Genomic DNA, 20,259 nt, shown 5'->3' with positions numbered 1-20,259 from the left:
GCAGCACGTGTCACTTTTAGGCTGGCTTAAAATTGGCTGACTGCGAATAAAGGTGTATGAACAAACACCACACTTTTAGCCAGTGTGCAATTCCCATCTGCATACAGTGCATACATTTAAAAAGACAGAGACAAAGCCACTGCCAGACTGCTCTGGTGGTGGTTTCTCTCTAGGGAAAACAAAAGGATCAGGCACTGACTGACTGATCCTTTTCTTCCCTGGATTTGTTCAACTTTCCTTTAAAGTTTATGGAAGGGGATACATAAGATGATAATTATTATTATTATTATTATTATTATTATTAATCCTACAATTGGCTTATGAGCTGCTGAAATCATCATTTAAGCTGAAAAGGCCTATAACAAAATTGTGTGGAACAGATGTATGGAGAGGATCAGAACCAAGGATGACATATACAGTATTTTAGAGGTGTTCAGTCCTCCAAGGAAACACGGTTCAATATAATAGAAGCACTTATGTGACACACCCTATACAAGAAAGCCTGACGACGCCTTAAGAGTTTTGTCAACAATGTTACAGTCACATAGCACAACTGTTGCAGAAATCCTTGTGACTGTCAATATAAAATTTGATCCCAATATCGCTAAATGAAATAAAGTTATATAATAAGTTTATATAGCGCTAACAGATTCTTCTACTCTGTTCGGACTAAAAAGGTCCTTTTATATTTCTAGGAACGCTCATTTATCGGTTAAATCGGCCTGTGTTATAAAGAGCTCTTTGGATCTGCAACTGGCCGCATTGGGATCCCTCCCTCATCATTTGTCCACAATAGACCCCTGACCTATAAGCCCTGCCCCCTCAACCGTCTTAACTGTCAAAAATGTAAGGGGCCTCAACACGACCAACTGTTCTCTGCAAACTTTTTGAAAAAATTACAGCTTACCGCATCTTTTGCACGATTCAGGTGTAAACAATGCAGGGGTGTTATGATACAGGTTACACTCAGCATTTATAGATTTACTGTTTCTTCAAGTCCAGACAAACCCCACTAATCCAGGATCCAAACAGAGTCAAGTATTTTTAAACTATGACTATGAGTGATAATTTTATCTGTAGTCTAAAAGCACATGAGTTTTTTAATACACACCATGCCCCCTATATTATTAGGAAGAATTTTCCTCAAATAACATACAGACAACTTGTTCTATAAATCTTTTTACAATGTTAGCAGGTAGCGGTAGACATGGGACAACGTTTTCTGCTCTCCCTGTATGCTCGCCATACAACAATCCTCCTTTTGGTCTGAAAAGATGGAAAGACTAATAAGTATTCAGTACAAAATGCCTAAGCAGTTTCACCACCATATCTAATAGAATCTTATGGAGTACGTTTCAGTACTATTATAACAGTTATAGATCACATACATATGGGTTGACAGATGTCAGAAGACTTAAGAATTTTTTTGCTGACCACCTACAGACATGAGTTAGATTTGGCATTTGACAGATAACGCAACAAAATGAAAGTTTGCACGCGACGTACGAAAATTGGCATAATAAACTTTGATGTTACTGTTCTGGCCAAGGTCCTAGACACTGGATCAATCAGCTCCCGGCCTTACTGTTAATCAGTCAAGGGGAAATTTTTTTTTTACAATACTGATAATTTAATGTAAATTTGTCAATTTCTTTTCTTTAGCATTGTGGAATGTGAAATCATATTTTTTTTTCTTCCTATAAAAGAATGCATACTTGTCACTGTTCTACAATAAACGTGCTTAGCTGTCCCTTACTTCACTAGTCTTATACACAACTATATGGCATTATGGGAAATATGCCGTAACCTTCAGAGGCCTAAGAATGATTTCATTTTCAAAATTTCAAAGTCTCCAAAAACTAGTACAAAAAGTGTGTGACATTATAATCAGACATCAGCGAAATTGACAAAAGTTTGGGTTCACACAAGCCTGAATCATCAGCATGTAAGTCCGACTGCCTGGAGAAGGTGGATACGAACCTGAACTTTTGGCCAGTTCGCTCATCTGTAGTTATTAACCTATAATAAAAATAAAAAAAAACACACAAGCACAAATCCACTAACACAAATTTGCTGCGTTATCAAAAATCACCGATCCACGTCCGCATGTATTTTGTTGCATGCAATTGTAATTTATTTATTTTTTTAAAGGCCTTATTTGCTATGAATAAGGGACAGACAGGAGCCTGCTCTATTCCATACACATCTCAGGTCCCTTGAGGAGATTAAAAAAATTAAAAATAAAGCAAAAGGATTAAAAACGTGGCTTGGAAAGTATATAAAACAGCATACCAGAAAGGGAGCCCCCTGCAGCCATGGTGCCGTCAAGATCAGCTCTCCCGGCAAATAACTACACCAGCCCTGTCTGATGTCAGCTGAATGAGTGTACAATTTGCATAGGGAGCATCCATTGGTGTTTCTGCCTCACATTATGCAAACCAATGAGAAGAGGCAGCAGACGGCTGACTGCACAGAGAAGGAGGAGATGGAGAAATCTGCCTGGTAACAACGGTGAGGCTGGGAGAAATAATGTCATGTCCTGAGATCTGACCAGGGTGTCAAAAAAATGGAAGTAGATTGTGGCAGAACTTGGTAAATGAGACAAAACAAGTGGCACAGACATTCTTATGTAGTTCAAGGTGATTTAACCACTTACAGAGTTAATTCTTGCATTTGTATGGCTTCACTTGAAAATGCCTTTAATTAATTTGTGTTACATAATTCAGCATCGGGTAGTGATGGGGGTGATGAGCGCAGAAACACCCAAGATCGCTAGGCCGGGACTGCTGGATGCCCACTGGCCTTCCCAGATGACTGACAGTCAGGAAATAAGCCACAGCAGCACAATGTGTCTCCTGCTCAGAGGAGCACTGCAGCACTCGGTGGGAAGGAACTGCTGCAAAACTCCCACTGTAATAGTTAGGAGCTGTAAAGCGACACTCTTGTGCTAAATAAATGCAGGTGCCTAAGGGGCAGACCCAGGCATCACCAGCAATCAGACATCAGTGATAGGGAGACTTCTGTAAACCCAGCCAAGTCCAGGATCTCTGGAATAAAGATTCTTCAACTACAGCACAATCTGCATTGATACACACTGAAGAGATCCAGTACTTTCAATAGTTTAACTCAAATGTTGATGTATCTTTATTCATATAGCGTCAACATATCCATTCAATATAAGCAAGTGAGGGCCCTGCTCGTAAGAGCTTACAATCTATTAGGAAACAGTCCACAGATTCAATTACTGCTATAAAATCAATTAGTACCAGCAAACCTTTAGCAGATTACATGCAATGTGTGAGGGTTCTGGTACAGTAATACAAAGATTACTGCCAAGTGCCATGCTTCATGTGTATTTGGGAACTGAACCCGGGCCAAGTACAGGTGATGTGTGGAAATTAACAATAAGCTGTGGCGGCACTTCATATATTTTTACCATTGTGCGATTGAGGATGTTTGGCTAAAGTGTTCTTTTAACCCCCTCTCACCCAGCACTGTAGTTCTATACAGTTCCCTTGAGCCGCCAGTTGCCCATCTATTCGCTCCTGCCCCTAACCAGGATATCGGTCTGTTGCATCTGGACTACAGACACAGTTTTGATGATTTTATAAAGGTTTGTGCATGTAGACAGAGACAAAAGTGAACACCTTGTATTTTTTGCCTTTAGGTGGTGTTTTGCATTTTAGGCATTGCCTGTTTCAGGCTTTTATCCATAAACATGATCTTTTATGCATTTTTCCAATTCGAGTCAAAGTTGCCTGAAGGCGCTTTTACATGTATAGTGCTAGGTGGCCTGATTACTGTATTACTTTAGTCTTATAAATTCAAGTTTATTAGTGTATTTCAATTTTCTGAAAATTAGACAGGCATTCAAAGGGTTAAAGTGGCCATATAAGGAGCTTTATGTGGTAACTCCCCCCCCCCCCCCAAACTTACAGAGAAGCTAATATTCCTAGAGAAGTCATGGAGGTTTTGATGAGATCTGCCTACAAGCTCCCGATCCGGCTGGGCCCGGCCCATGGTGTCCTGCTTTCCGGATTTTAACTATTCTCACCAGAGATTCTTGTAGAGAGCCCCAGGTGTCTGACAGGCACCATCGCCCCTTTTTAATAACACAGAATATACTTTAAGAGGAGCCAAATATGCACACGTGTGGAAGCGGTGAGGGGTGACAGTGGTCAGTCGCCCTTTACATGACGCTTGGCCATAGATCACTGCCGTTAACAGTTTTTCCTCTGGCAGATAAAATACACGTCTATGGTGAAATAAGATGAGTCGGCAGAACTGGCAAGTGTTCATACGGTAAGATCGGGGTTAAGCGACGCCAATCGAGGTCCGCTGACCAATGTTATGTTTATTGCCTAGTTAACACTCCATGTTTTTTGCATTTTTTTCTTTTACACCCAGACCAGGAGAGGATGGTTTAGATGACTGCATATTCTTGTAGGCTTTGCTCAGAAATTGATTTTTACAGGTTCTAGCAACGATTTTTGTCCACTATGGGCATATATTTTATTGTATTAATTTTATTAACCCCCCCCCCCCCCAAAAAAAAAAAGCCTGAACAAGCTGTTTTTTGGATATACATGGTAACTGTTTCAAATAAACTTCCGTCCTTGTGATTCCTAATTCCTATGGGATTCCTAATATTTTTAAATCACTTTATTTTTTTAATTTTCCAAGAATGACTCCTTACTACAGACTTCCCTTCCCTGCAATCTTCTGTTTAGGGGAAATTTGTCTCTAGTAACAGACAAATTACAAAATGTCCAAGTAACGTATGTCTATGGTGAGTGCTGCAGTGAAAGCTTTAGCCTCTTAGCAGCAGAAACAGTACCTGTTTATTGCCCAGTGTACTGGTAACCCCTTCTTTGGCACTATGCTTCTGTTTGTCCGCAAAACCTTGCAAACCCAGTGTATCACCAACCCCTTCTGAACAAAAGGGCAACAAATACTATACTGTGTAAATTATCCGCTCAGCAGTGTTAGCCTGTGCACTTTCTTTCGCTCTATGTCATGGTACAGCGGAGAGGAGTAGGTTTTGTTGTACTAGAGAAGAGAGAAAGTACCTGTGTATACTATTGGCAAACAGCCCAGCACTGGTCCTACTGGGTCAACTACTGCAGACAGGGCAGAGGGGGAGGCTCCTGCTGCAGTCAGATTGTGAGATAAAATAGGCCCCCAACAATTTTTAAAAAAAGAAGAAGTGCTGGGAATTAAAATTTGTGGGAATTGAGTTGAAACATTATTTCTATTGTAGAACTCAGGTAGAAACAAATATACACAATACATTTATGATATGATTTGGCTAGGCTTGTGTACAATTGTTTTACGCACAATAGGAGAGATTTCGCAAAATATTGGCACAACTGTCCATTAAGCAATCAGCTTTCAGCTTTTTTCCCCCCTGCCGATAGCTTGACATCTTTTCAACTAATTTTTCAATAGAAACCGCGGAAGACCACCTGTTCTGGCTATGCTGCCCATATATTTCTTTTTGTATCTTTACCCTAGGATGGATAAGGTTATCCCAAGCAAGTGGAGTTTCCTACTACATCTGCTGGAAATTAGTCTCAAGTATCTACAACTCTTTGAAGGGAGGAGATATATGTATCTATCCATCTATCTATCTTTCTATGCTCACATTTCTTCTGATCCTCTACTAATATGAGATTGTGGCCCCTTGTTATTGTTTTTTTTTTTTTGTATTAAAAAACTTCGCTCTAGAACCTTAATCAGTGATTAACGCTAAAAGGTAAATACATAGTAAAAACTGAAGAATCCTTTTAGGGCTTCTCACAAAAGTATGCTCTTGATGTATACTGTACTGACCAACGCGTTTTGCACACATTCATGGTTAGTGCCATGTAGAAGATGCTGTACATCTATTTTGCTCAGCAGGTTGCTCAATTTATATAGATTGTGTACTTTCATATTCTCCCCAAAGAAGCCATCTGTTTAAACTGAACATAAAGTTGCTAAACAGTGTTGAGGATACGAGGGTGGCCAAAAACTACCCATACTGCCTGTCCTGACAGCTAATATCTGGAGAAGTCGAGATCTACAGCAGTCAGGGACGGTCTCCTCCAGATCCACTGTAAAACGTACACGTTCAGCAAAGCTGAGCATGCATGCTTAAGGTGAGGCTGACATTCACATTACATAGCAGTCAGCCTGCTCACTGTTCTGCCGACAGCCATCCTCATCTGGCCGGATTATTGTGCCCAATTCATCTCGGATTGTCCCCAGGGAGATCGGACAAATAAAAAAAATCTAACGTCTATGGCGATGTTAGGCATTGCTTCAGCCTTCCGAAGGATATTGACAATGTTGGCAAAAGTGCATGATAAAAAAGCATCAGGTTGTGCATAGAGCAAGTGATCTTTCTGTCCTATTCAGATCACCTGCTCTATGCACAGCCCGATTCTCCTATAGGTTCATTAGATTGGGTAATCTGCAGAACTTTTCTAAATCCCCCCTCACCATGGTCATTGACATGCACAATGCAAAATGAACTTTGGTTCCTAACAGCACATCATGGCAAGTGAGGAAACTAAATTTATTATACAATGGGGCGTATAACTAATAGTACCATCACAGGTGTAAGTCTCAGAAAAAGTGGCTGAAGGATTAATAAAAAAATAAAATAAATATGGAATTTTTCATTGCCATTCTGTTACTTTACTATTAGTTAAAAAAAAAAAAATGGTATATGCCTTTAAGGCAGCTAGTTAATATGATTATATGTATATTAAATATATATATAAATTACATTCTAATGCTGTCACAAAATGTGCAAATTCAAATTAATTTATTCCTTAAAAAAAAAAAAAATAATAATAATTTATAGTGATACAAAATTGGATATGGTTCCTATTTAAATTTTGACAGTTCTCTTATCAGCAAACTGATCTCCATTGCAACAGGAAACATAAAACAGTACAAGAAACAATACAGTATATAAACACTAGAGTGTGCTGCAACAGCAACTGACAAGTAAAGAAACATTATGAGTAAACAAATGGAAAGTTATTATAGTGATTGCTGCAAATATCACCGACACTAGTCTTAAAAACACTACATTAGGAAATAATAAAAAGCATAAAACATGTGATTTGGGAAGGCAAGGTAATAATAACCATGTGCAATACATCTTTAATAGGAAGGGATATAAATGTAAAAACATAAGATATGAAGCCACCTGATGCTAAATTCATGGTAGCAGCTTTACAAAATTCATACACACATACGCACACAGTGGCATTAAGTCCCATGTGGGTGGCGCTCTGGCAGAATTACTTCTCATTCAAAAGGGTTTGCCACTCCCCCAAATATACTAATCACCTTCAGTCTGTCTGGTCACCAACCTTGCAGCTTTAAGAAGAAAAGTCACGAGTTTTAGCAGCATCCTTACAGAGATCTACTTAAAAGAACTTGATAATAAAAAACACAAAAAACAGACAAAAATAAAACTGACTTACCTGGCAAAGCAATGCCCGCGACGCTGCTGCCGTCCGTTCTTTGGACACGCTGCAAGTCGCAACCCAACATGTATTTACTATCACAGGCTAGGTTTAGTGACTAAATAAAATAGATATCAAACAGATACAATGCGTATATAAAACAATAAAAAGAAACACTGCTCCACACTGGCATGTGAAAACTCCCTACGTAAAAGGCAAAAAAAAAAATCAAGAGCAAAAGAAGAAAAGAAAGCAGCAATGCAAAGTAAAAGCTGTAGAAGAGTGAGGCTGATCGTGTAGTTACTATGGTCTGGACTCTTTGTACTGCTTTTCTGTGCTTGCCAACTAAAGAGTACTGCAGCAAATGTGTGCAGCGAGGCCCCTCCCACACCACACACAGCAGCACCAGCAGACTAAACTAATCTCTCCCAGAAAAGAGACAAACAGGACATGATCAAGGCAGAACTAAGCACTCATCCTCAAACACTGGCCAATAAAAGCAGGAAGATGAAAAACTAAGTACAGATAAAGCAAAAAGAGAAAAAATACAACTGAAAACTGCATGAGAGATCCATTGTACAAGTTCATGGAATAGTAGAAATTCTAAACTTTCTTGCTGATTTTGAGGAGGATTGTGACACATTAAGTATACACTGCAGAAAAAGCAATTTACACTTCAGTACCTGGAAAGAAGAATATGGTTTCCTATTAGCAAGTCCTGTTGTGCGAGAATAGGGAAGGCCTGCTTACTAGAAAGAATATACAGCCGCTACTAGAAATCACATTAGCACTACTATAACAATGTTTAAAGTAGAAATGTATTCAAAGTGAACAATATAAATGGACACCAAAACAAATATGTAAACAGAAATTAGTTTCTAGAGAGTTTTACGAGTTCTATTCAGGCTTTTCTCTGCTATATCAGTTTCTGGCAAGTCTGGCCGACATCCAAAACCACCACCAACACCCTCGCACGAGCACTTTCATCCAACTCTCCTGGAGTCCTGAACAACATTAGGTGACAACTTGTGTGGTCTATTACTACTTACTCCTTAGGATTTTAGAGAACGATGCTTTAGCAGATTTTCTTGAAACTGTGCAGTTCCAGTTAAACAGAAGGTGTGTCCCTACACAGTCTAACATGGCCAGCTCTGATTGGACCGTGCCAGTGTTTTAAGTTCAAGCCCCTTTAAAGAGGGAAATAGTGACACTCTGATAATAACCTAATTTCCAGGAGGGATAACAGAGGAACAGTAAAAGCCACTTATTTTCTGTTCAGGTGAAAGCACTTCCTGAAGCAGGCATGTCATGCTCTCGTCAGAAGTGTCTGTACACAAAAAAAAAGTCTCTCTCAACACCCCCCAATAAATCACGAATAGAGAGCATGTTTTGTTTTCTCCCATAACGAATGGCTTTTCTAATCCTGGAACAACCCTTCTAAGCTTTAACCCTCTAACTTTTTGGTACTATGCAAGTGTGGGAGGGGGAAGCTGTCCATGACATCCGGAAGAGGGATCACAGCCTTTTGCTACCATCTATCCTTCTGTATTTCTCAACATGATCATCCCTCTTTACAAACACAACTTTTTCCAGACTTTTAGACAAAAACTTTTTTTTTTTTTTTTTTACATGTCATGAATTGACGCACATGATTGAAGTTTTAAACTGCTCCATCACTTAAGAACCTCCTGAGCAATAGTGTCCTGACACTGTCTGTTTAACTTTGCCACAGTGGTCTTAGGACTGCTGTACCCACTGATTGGCTGCATGTCTGCTTTCTTAAACAGTGACACTCCTCATTTCTGGTTATGTGGTGTATTGCAGTTCAGACTAATCAGTCACCGAGAAAAGTGACAGGTGCTGTGCCATAAAATATAGTAATGCTTTGTTTCTACAGCTCCTATGCACATGTACGCGACTCAATAGTAAAAGACAAAAGAAACCGTATAGTCTGATTCTTTAGTCTGTCCCTTTCTATTTAAAAAAAAAAAAAAAAAAAGCTGCACCCAAAAGTGATTGTTTTTGCAGGTGTTTTTAAAATGTAAAAAATTCAATTTAGGAAAGGCCTAAACAAACCTATGTGAATATATAGCCCTTAACAAAGGGTCCCCTGCAGTGATCCTGTCACATGCAGCCAGATGGGTATATACACGACAGATTTGTTGCAGAAACTGCTCCGACTGCCTAATTATCTAAACGGTGCAAACAATTAGATTTTGCTTCGCAGAAATGACACAGCTCTGCCCCATGTGAGCATACCCCTGAAACAGCCTACAGATCTAGTCCCTTTCTCGAATGACCAATTACTTTCCGTCCAAAGATCTGCCGACTGCCTGCAAGGATACTCACCGACAGCTATAAAGTATATGGCCTGCTTTCCTGATAGTCTTAGTTATTTCTCTGTTTCCTATTTATAAAACGATTGTGGACTCGATATTTATAACATTTTGTTGCATCGGTAATATAAGAAGCCTGAAAAGCATAAAAGCTAAAAACACCTAGCACCAGCCTTGTAGCAAAACAATCAAACGTTGTGTGATTTGCACCAGTAAATGGTGATCAGTTAAAAAAACCTGATCTATTGCAGCTGAATTCTACTGGTTATGACTGAGGATCTGGTGCTTGCTAACAGCAGCTCTTTTGTGTCTTGCGAGGTGACTCACTGGAAAATTACAGCTCCACCTCCTGCATTCCAGCCACCCTTCCCCCAATGTTTTTTTCCATTAGCAGAAGCTGTGCTCAAGCTATTGCAGAGAACAGGATCCCAAACACCCTTGCAGTGCTGTTCTTGCAGCAGATCTGACTTGCATGCATTAAAAAAGGCAAGGCTGCAGCCAAGTCACAAATCAACAAAAGGTTTCTCTCAAGGTCACAGCAACGGCACAGAGGAAAGTGACTAATAAAGTGCTAAAGCAGCACGATCTAACGCGTAGGGCAAGATAAGGTACAAAAAGTATGATCGACATGTAAAGGCAGTGACTTGTTTTCAACCGTTTTATATAAGTAAACAGAAACAAACGGTAAAAAAAACATCAGATTTGTTAATGTTTATTTGGACAGGTTTAAAAAGTAAAAACATAAAAAAAGAGGAGGAGCATGAATTGAGATGAGTATTTCATACCTTGTCGTGAACAAGTTTACGGTTTAAATAGAGAAGTTCAGTGAGGTTGTGCACTTATTTGCGGTTTTTTGGGATGGTGTATTACACAGGTATCAAAGTGGCGCCCCTCCAGCTGTTGCAAAACTACAATTCCCATCATGCTTTGGCTGTCCAGGGACGATGGGAATTGTAGTTTCGCAACACCTGGAGGGTGGTACAAACACATATGTTAAAACTAATTTATCGGGAACTACAACTCCTGTAGGAGGAGTGCCACATCGGTGTTCCTCTATTTGTATGTAATCTGTCGGTTAGTAAACGGCTGGAACTTGAAGACTTTGAAATTGTTCGGTAAACTTTTCATTCCTGGCAAACACCGACTACTGAGGAAATATTTTTGGTCAAGGCACTGCAAGAAAAGTTTATTAAATTTTGCACATGCTACAAGAAAGTCAGCGTGTAGCCCCAACCCACGGTCATGTGACCACCTGAAGACAGGGCCAAGTTAATGGATAACAGCCTGCAGGCAGATGCCCATTAGCACACCACAGAGTGACATGTCCTACACCAGAGCATTTAGCACACTCAAAATACCATTCTAAATGGTGACAAGTTGTGATATTGGGAGCCAAATACTGCATACTGTTTCCCCTTAGCAACTAGAATTAAAAACGCAGAACAGAATGTAAAGTATGTTGTTATAAGCACAAGGCAAGAAAAACTAATCCACAACCACACTTAAAGGGGTTGTCCAGGCCTAGAAAAACATGGCTATTTTGTTCCAGAAACCTTGTGGTTTTGCAGCTCGGTTACATTAAAGCGAACGGAGCTAAACTGCAATATCACACACAACCTGGGGACAGGTGTGGCACTATTTTTGCAAGAATGTATGGGACCTGTCAAAAGCTAAACCGGGGGAAGATAGAGCTGAGCATCATGATTCAAGGCATACTTTTTTTTCCCCCCAAAAGTCCTCCCCAGCACTGAGATTTAAGACTTTAATATTTCAAGTGCCCAGGGGGCGTTCCCTCATCTAGCAAGAGCCCTGGAATAGCTAGTCCATCTCCTATTTACCACCTCTGTAGCCGCTTTAATACAACTACTCCTTTAATTCACAGCTGGCACAGTAACAGTAAATAAGAGGAGATGGGCTGGTAACCCTGGGCTCTTATAAGACTAGGGAACACCCCCTGGGCACTTGAGCCTCATTTGTATATTTTAGAAAAGAAAAAAAAGCTTATATCTCAGCACTGGAAAGGACTATAAAGAAAAAGTAGGCCTTGAATCAAGACAACTAACCCTAACTATGGGTTTATTTACACCCATGTGCTGACCGAAACAACTTAAAGGAGAAGTCCGACAAAATTTTTTATTAAAGTATTGTTTTGCCCCCCAGAAGTTATACAAATTACTAACATACACTTATTACGGGAAATGCATATTTGGTGCTTTTTTACCTTCACTTACTACTGCATCAAGGCTTCACTTCCTGGATAACATGGTGATGTCACTTCCTGGATAACATGGTGATGTCACTTCCTGGATAACATGGTGATGTCACAACCCGACTCCCAGAGCTGTGAGGCTGTGGCTGCTGGAGAGGATGATGGCAGAGGGACACAGGGCACTGGAGGGACACTGAGCATTCCTCTGCCATCATCCTCTCCAGCAGCCACAGCCCACACAGCTCTGGGAGCCGGGTTGTGACATCACCATGTTATCCAGGAAGTGACATCACCATGTTATCCAGGAAGTGAAGCCTTGATGCAGTAGTAAGTGCAGGGAAAAAAGTACTTTATAAGCATTTCCCATAATAATTCTATATTGGTGATTTGTATACCTTTTGGGGGGCCATACAATACTTTAATAAAAATTTTCGCCGGACTTCTACTTTAAGATTAGTAAGGCAGCATTCACACGTTCTGTGATTTTCAAGGTCCATGGATGAAGTCCGCTATCTACCTCCGTAATCTGTGAAAAAACATCAGTTTTAGATCTGTTTTGCACCCATGTCCGTGTTTTTCACGGATGTACAAGGATGTCAGATCAGTTGCAATCCGTGAAAAAAACAGATCTCAGACTTTTATGGGGGAATGTGTGCCGTGATCTCATCCGAGTTAGGATAGGTCTTTTTTCTTGTAGATCCGTGAAAAAACGGATTGTGTGAATAATCCAATAGAAAGCAATGGGCTATAAAATTGTCCATGATCACAGACAACTTCATAGAACTTGAGAATGCAGCCTAAGTACAATTATAAAGGTAGTAATACCTTTTGTACCCCCTTACGGCTCCTGTTCTGGCACTTCCAGAGTCACCTGCTGGTCTCGGTTCTCCCCGATCCCTCTTAGTGCAAACAAACTGGCTGATAGTTACTTTTAGGTGTTAATAGAGAGGGGGCCTCTCCAAGATTCCTACCTCTTGTCCAGCAAGGGGACACAAACATTGTCTCTAGCTCCAGAAAAGCTGTCTTGTATAGTGCTGAGCGGACCTGCCAAACTGTTTGGGTTGAGCAATGTTCTAAGAATCTGAATGTTCAGCATTTGACTCCTGGCATCTGGAGAAGTTGTATTCCACCCTAGGGCTGCCAAGAAAACATGGACACAGCCTACTATGGACTTCAAAAACAAGGATTGGGGTTCAGAGTGTGATTCCAAATCTGAACAGTTTGGATAATCTTCTTAACACTAGTCTTGTATTAAACAGATAGCGATTGATTTGAAAGAGCTGTAATGCCTTACTTCTCCTGTGGTGGCGCTGCAGATATTAAACACATATCGACTGGTTTCACCAAAGATTATCCCTGGAGGACTCAGCAGGGGAACACTGATCTCCTCATTTATAAAGTAATCTTCTGGCAAATAGTAATGGTGGAGAACCCCTTTAAAGGGGTATTCCACTCAAAAATTTCATAGGTTGCTGCGAGGGGCGGATTAACTTTACAATGGGCCCCGGGCTGTTCACCAAGCCTTGGCCCCCCCACCCCACTGTAACTATGGCAGCACTAGCATGGTGCTCATACTACAGGACAGATAAATTTCATGATGCCCTGATAGGTGCAAAATTGCGGTAAAAAAGCAGCGATTTTTTTGCAAATCACGGCAGAAATGTATCCAGGAGACAGTACACCATTAAAAGCATAAGTCTTTTTGGGTGGCCGTGGCCCCCCCCCCCCCCCCCAGGAGCTCAAGGCCCCGGGCTACCGCCCGAAACGGACCTATTATAGTCCGATACTGTTTGCTGCCCATGGTGAGGCTAACAATTCTGTACTTATTATCTATTCAGTCCACTTCCCTCAGTTCTGAACTGCTGCTTTCTGAAGACACAAAAAGCTGTATGTGAGCTGATCTCGCAGTCTCCCCCTCCCATCTGAGACGGCTGATGTAAACAAGTCTCTGGCAGGCTTTATCTGCAACTTTGTAGCTTCTTTGTAATGCTGGGAGGGTTATATCTTATACAAACGCCTCACACAGGGGAGGAGGGGGGACATAGAGAAAAACTGGAGGAAGGAAACTGCATAAATATGTATAGAAGGAATTGTTAGCCTCACCACGGGCGTACCGAGCTGCACAGACAAACCCCTTCCACCTTATCTACTTTGAGAGCTTAAAAATTGATTAGAAAAGTTGCAAATCTTTACACACTTTGCTACCCCCCTCGTATGAATCTGGCTTATCGGGGTACATTCACATTTATTTTTCTCGAAATTCAAGTTTGGCATGAAAATATTAACTTAAATTCTATGTGGAAAGTTGTAGATTTTAGATGCAGTTTTTTTTTTTAGTGTAAAAAAAAAAAAAAAAAAATCCCTTTAAGTTTTGTAATCAGACAACCAAATAAAAATACGTGCAAATTATGAAGACGTCAGAAAACGAGGGACTTACAGAAACGCTTCTGATCCCACCATAACTAGTGCTTTGTAAAAAAAATTTAATTTATAAAGTAGCGCCATCCTTAGGTCAAAATGGCTGCTTGGCGGTTAGTACTGTTGCCTTACAACAGCTGAGGAGACTTGGTCCGAATTCGACCCTGGACAACAATATCTGCATGGACTTTGTATGGTCTCGCGGGTTTCCTCGGTTTTCCTCTCACACTTGAAAAATTTAACCGTTATATTATTTTATTTAATATGAGTGATAAGCTGACACTGTATAAATTAATGTAATTCGAAATATATAATTAATCCTCTAGTTATAAATAATAATAATAATTATTAAAAAAAAACTATATCTTTCAGACACCCTGAGGAAGACATATCCCCACATGACACAGTCCCTGAGGTGATAAACACTGCGCCTCGTGAGGCGACGGCTAAACCGCCCGTCACGTGACCCCTTTTTCCCGCCCACTACACAGCAGAGCAGTTACAAAGAAGCTAAAGTTGCAGAGATGGCGCTCGGAGCTCTCCTCCACACTGCCAGCAGCAGAGGGGACGTGCGGTGTCACTGAGTAGCAGCGCCGGAGCTCAGGCTCCTCCCACCTCCTGTGAAAGGGAGGGGGCGCTGCGCACCATTTTCCTCACATCTAGGACGCCATTTTGGGTTCCAGCTAGTGAAAACCCCCGACAGCGGCGCTCTTGTGTCGCGACATAGCGCGACCGAAACGGCTGACCTGAAAGGTGATTTACCTCTATGAGAAGGCTTCCTCCGTTCAGTTCTCGTGGTGGTGGTGGAGGAAGAAGAGCGACCGGTAATGGGATGAAGCGTTCACCGCGCTGCTCGCTCACAGAGCCGCCTTCCCGCAAGTCTTCTTTCTCCCTCGGTGCCTCCAGCTCCGACATTCAAAACTCCAACGCCGATCGCTCCGCCCACTTCTAAGCCCCGGCGTCACGTGAGCGGTCGTTATGCAAATGAGCTGCTTAAAAAAAAGCCCTGCCAATTGGCAGTAAACAACTTCCCCCCGACTTCACCGTCCTGCCAATCGCTGGCGTCGCGCGCTGTAGGTGCAGGGGGAAGAAGTGCAAGGGGGCAGAAAGGTAGGTGGCCCCGCCTCGTCACGTGGTCCTGGCAGATGGCAGTAGGAGCCACAAAGAAGGGGGAGCAGGGGTTATTGTGCAGAATACAGTGGTGGGGACAACCATTTCTTTAAATGGAGGATTTTCTCACATAATATGGGGTGATTTGATGAAATAATTTTTGTTAATCTAATAAATAAAATAGTTATATTCCCACGGTGGTGCGAGACGGTTATGATCGCTCCGTTATTTCTAAATATTTTAGTACGATTTAAAAATTGATTGACGGTTGTAGACATATATATATATATATGTTCCATGCATTCCTAATATGCGATCGCAGAAAAGTATTTTAACCAGTACTCATTTCTCCGACATAGCCTGCACCTTCTTGTACAAAATTTTTAAGAGTATTATATTGGTAGCCCGTAGCAACCTATAACGGCTCGGCTTCTTATTTTGCTCTGGTAAGATGCAAGCTGAGCTCTGATTGGTTACTGTGGGCGGCAGAGACAGATACTACTTTACACTCTTTTAGTTTGCTCCAGTGAAAACTGTCGGGGATGATGGGAGTTGTAGTTATGCAACAGCTAGCATGGAAGGTCTCAAAAATAAAAGTGCTTTTGTTGGTTATAACAACCAATCACAACACAGCTTTAATTACTGATAGTGAAAAAAAGCCGTGAGGTAATTGGTTGCTATGGGCAACAGAGTTTATTTTACAGTTTTTTTTTTTTTTTCCAAAAATCTGCCCACGTGTTTCTTGGAAACATGACGCCTTCTTCAAACACGCAAATTTTTAGCTGAAAAAAAGCTACCTTTCTGTTTTGTGTTTTTATGTATGTGTTTTTCTATCTAAATAGTGAGCCTCATTTATCAAAACTGTCATAGGCAACGAACCACAACGCAGTTTTCATTCTGCCAGAGTAGTTTAACCCCTTCTGGGCTGAGCCAGATTCCCTCATCCTGACCACACACAAATTTTTTGTATTTATTTGATCACATATGAGTAAACTTCCTTCTTGTTTGGGTATTTTAAAAAGAATTTGCACTCTATGTAATGTTTGTATTAGTCATTTTTTGTAACATTTGGGGGAAATGTAAATTTTATTTTAAAGCTTTACGTGCCACTAGAATACTTTTTTAACATTTTGTCACCTATGTCTGGGTGTCAATAAAATTGGATTACACATAAAATTGGGTCACCTATTTTAGCTGATTCATATAGGGCAATATATAGGTTCGGTATTAAAAAAAATTAAAATTATTTGTATATTTTATATACATTTTTAATTTTTCTTTAAATATATTGCGCTCCCCACATAACATCATAATTTTCTTGTGTATGTGTGTGTGTGTGTGGGGGGGGGAAGGAGATGTTACATATTACCCCCACCCTCCCTCTCAGTTATAGGGAAAAGACAGAACACTCATGAGCAATGTTCACAGACTGTCAAAATAGTGGCCGTTCTTATTGGACGCCCATCAATTAATGACAAATTACAAATTAAAAGATAGGTCGTTATGTGCCGCTAAATAACGGACGTCAATTAAAAACGGACCTCATTTTGAAGGTGTGTAAACATAGCCATGGTCTGCGCCCCTGACATTTTTACTAGTGTTTTTTTTAGTTGTGACCATTAATCTGGGAAAGCGAGGCAAAAAATGTGTCCATCTGAAAAAAACCCAACTTTTGTCTCTGGTTTGGGTGCAGGTTTGCAACTCAGTTCCTTTGAAGTGAATGGAGCTTAATTGTAAACCACACGTGAACTGGTGACAAGAGCGGTGCTGTCTCTGAAAGAAAGTGGCCATGTTTTTCTAACACTGAATAACCCTTTAGTGACTGTGGGGCCATTTACACAAAAAGATTATCTGACAGAGTGAATGTTTTTGAATTTATCAAACCATCTACAGAAGAACGGGCCGTGTTGCACATAGCAACCAATCAAAGGCCAACTTTCAGCTCTCCTCAGCAGTTTTACACATGAAATCTGAACTCTGATTGGTTGCTGGGGGGGCAGTAAGCACTTTTAAGAATGAGGCCCAGTGTTTTTACTACTCCAAGTTTTTAATCATGAATATATATTATATTTATGGGAAAAAAAGGAAATATTTTATTACTTTTACTATAGCAGATTTGTGAACTTAAAAATCAAATGTGAATGAATATTTCCATTCCCCCTTTCCCCAAGGTGCACATTTAGGAAGTGGAGGTTTGTAATGTGTTTTCCTTAATTATCTCTGAAAATGAAAACCATAATTCTGCCAGAAATGAATGTGACAAGTTTGTGGTAGTTTCATTGTTAACTATACTAATAAATGGCAGTAATTATTATTATTATTATTATTATTTTTTTTTGCCTGATATCGGGTTGTCTAAAAGGACCTTTTTAGGTTGTGCTTCAACTTATGTGTTGGAGAAGAAAATAGGGCTGTGGTTTTCACTGAATTTTGAAACATTCCTACCATAGGCTTAGGCCGTATTCCCATGTTTGCAGCTTTTTTTTGTTTACTTAATCGGAGACTAATTGGTTATGTGGGCTCCGCAATTTAGGGCCCTTTTACACAGAAAGATAATCTGACAGTTTATCTGCCAAAGATTTGAAGCCAAAGCCCGGAATGGACTATAAACAGGGAACAGGTCATAAAGGAAAGCCTGAGATTCCTCCTTTTTTCAAATCCATTCCTAGCTTTGGCTTCAAATCTTTGGCAGATAATCTGTCAGATAATCTTTCTGTGTAAATGGGCCATAAGTTTACACTGACTGGGCTTCATCAGGTGATCAGCATTACCAGGCTTCATCAGGTGATCAGCATTACCAGGCTTCATCAGGTGATCAGCATTACAAGGCTTCATCAGGTGACAGCATTACCAGGCTTCATCAGGTGATCAGCATTACCAGGCTTCATCAGGTGATCAGCATTACCAGGCTTCAAGACTTACTAAAAACTTTTTTTTAATTATAAAACGTGTGGCGAAACAAAAAAAACCAAAACATTTTTGTGGGATGAAATAAAAATAAAAAATTTAACAAATGTTGTGGAGTTTAATTTTTATGCCATGAAAGTTACAGTAAAACTGCCAAATTATCAGTATTGTGTGGGTAATTATTATTACAATGAAACACAATTTATATAGCTTTTGTTTAATATTTACTACTTTTGAAAAATTAAAACTTAGGCCGCATTCACACGTTCTTTGTTCCGCACAGAACACGGACCTGGAATGCCTGTAACAGACTCCCGCTCCCCCCCCCCCTCCTGGGCAGCATCTTTGATAAGATGCTGGGAGCGGAGGAACTGTATGAATATGTGCCGCGCTGTAATGAACAATGAACTTGTGAATGTGACCTTATCCTTAAAAAATAAATAAATAAATAATATGCTTAAAAAATAAATGCTTTATTTATATTTTTTTTGTTTGTCTATGAGGACTTATGTCTATGAGGGCTCCATGGTCTGTAGTTTTTTTATATATGTTTATTTTTATTTATATTTATATATGTTTATTTTTATTTGGAAAAGGGGAGGGTCTGATTAGAATTTTTATTATGGAATTTTTAACAAATATATATATATATATATATATATCAGTTACACGATTTATGTCTACAATCATTGTCTGCATTCGGCAAAAATTTATCCGTAGTGCATCTGCAATCTGTGCTTTTTTGCTTTTTTTTTTGTGGATCAGCCAAATACAGGAAGTTAATAGTTAAATTAAGGTGATCCAAAATGCGGATGTCATAGACTTCTATTGGCTAATTGTTCCGCAGTTATTATCCACATGTCTTATTTCTTTGTGGAACAGATTGCAAATCCCTAAAACTCAGGATTTTGTGAATAGCCCAATAGAAATCAATGGGCCCTGAATTTGCGGATCTGAATTGCATTTTTTTAAAATTTTGCCTTATAAATTTTTTTTTCTAGCTCTGTATTATATGGTTAAAAGGGTACCAGTAAAAAGTACAACTTGTCTAGCAAAAAAATATAAAAAAAAAATCATGAAAATCAAAACTCGCATGTAAAAATCGCACCAAAAACGCAGCGATACGGTACGTGTGAAGGCACCCTGAAATGCTTTGTCTTTCAGATCCTTGATTAAAGGGTTTATCCAGCTCTACAAAAACACCGCCACTTTCTTCCAGAGACAGCCCCACTCTTGTCTCCAGCTTGGGCAGGGTTTTGCTGCTCACTTCCATTGAAGTGAATGGAGCTTAATTGCAAACTGCACCTGAACTGGAGACAAGAGTCGTGTTGTCTCTGGAAGAAAGTGGCCATATTTTTGTAGCACTGGATAACCCCTTTAAAGGGGTTATCCAGCGCTACAGAAACATTGCCACTTTCCCCCTACTGTTGTCTCCAGTTTGGGTGTAGGTTTTGAAACTCAGTTTCATTGAAGTAAATGGAGCTTAATTGCAAACTGCACCTGAACTGGAGACAACAGTAGAGGGAAAAGTGGCCATGTTTTTGTAGCGCTGGATAACCCCTTTAAGGTTTCATAAAGAGACAGCAGTGACTGAAAATAAGCTGTATATTACAAAGAGGAACCAAGTCACATGGTCATTCATTGGTACGGGAATGGTATTGGAACGTGCAAATAATGAGGCACCTTAGTTATGGGTACCGAGCAGAAAAAAAACCTAAACAGAGTGCTTCTTTAAATAGGTTATCCAGGCTTAGAAAAACATGGCTGCTTTCCTCCAGAAACAGCACTTCTCCTGTTCTCCGTTTAGGCGTGGTTT

General features: G+C 40.1%; 1 protein-coding gene across 3 annotated transcripts in view; it reads right to left on the bottom strand.

Annotated features, from left to right (window-relative positions):
- Positions 1 to 15,488, bottom strand: part of ATF7IP (activating transcription factor 7 interacting protein) — a 31,629-nt gene extending 16,141 nt beyond the window's left edge. Inside the window, exon 1 of one of the 3 annotated variants that reach the window (XM_069967320.1) lies at positions 15,189 to 15,488. The gene's annotated coding sequence lies outside the window, so the exon portion shown is untranslated. Of the gene's footprint in view, positions 1 to 2,292; positions 2,371 to 7,481; positions 7,790 to 15,188 lie in introns of those variants that run through there. The other 2 variants (XM_069967321.1, XM_069967322.1) reach the window with 2 other exon arrangements.
- Between the last annotated feature and the right edge of the window lie 4,771 nt (positions 15,489 to 20,259).

Source organism: Dendropsophus ebraccatus, chromosome 4 (assembly GCF_027789765.1).
Source record: "Dendropsophus ebraccatus isolate aDenEbr1 chromosome 4, aDenEbr1.pat, whole genome shotgun sequence".
Classification (NCBI taxonomy): domain Eukaryota; kingdom Metazoa; phylum Chordata; class Amphibia; order Anura; family Hylidae; genus Dendropsophus; species Dendropsophus ebraccatus.
Note: the sequence above shows the minus strand (reverse complement) of the source record. Positions and strands in the feature narration are given on the sequence as shown.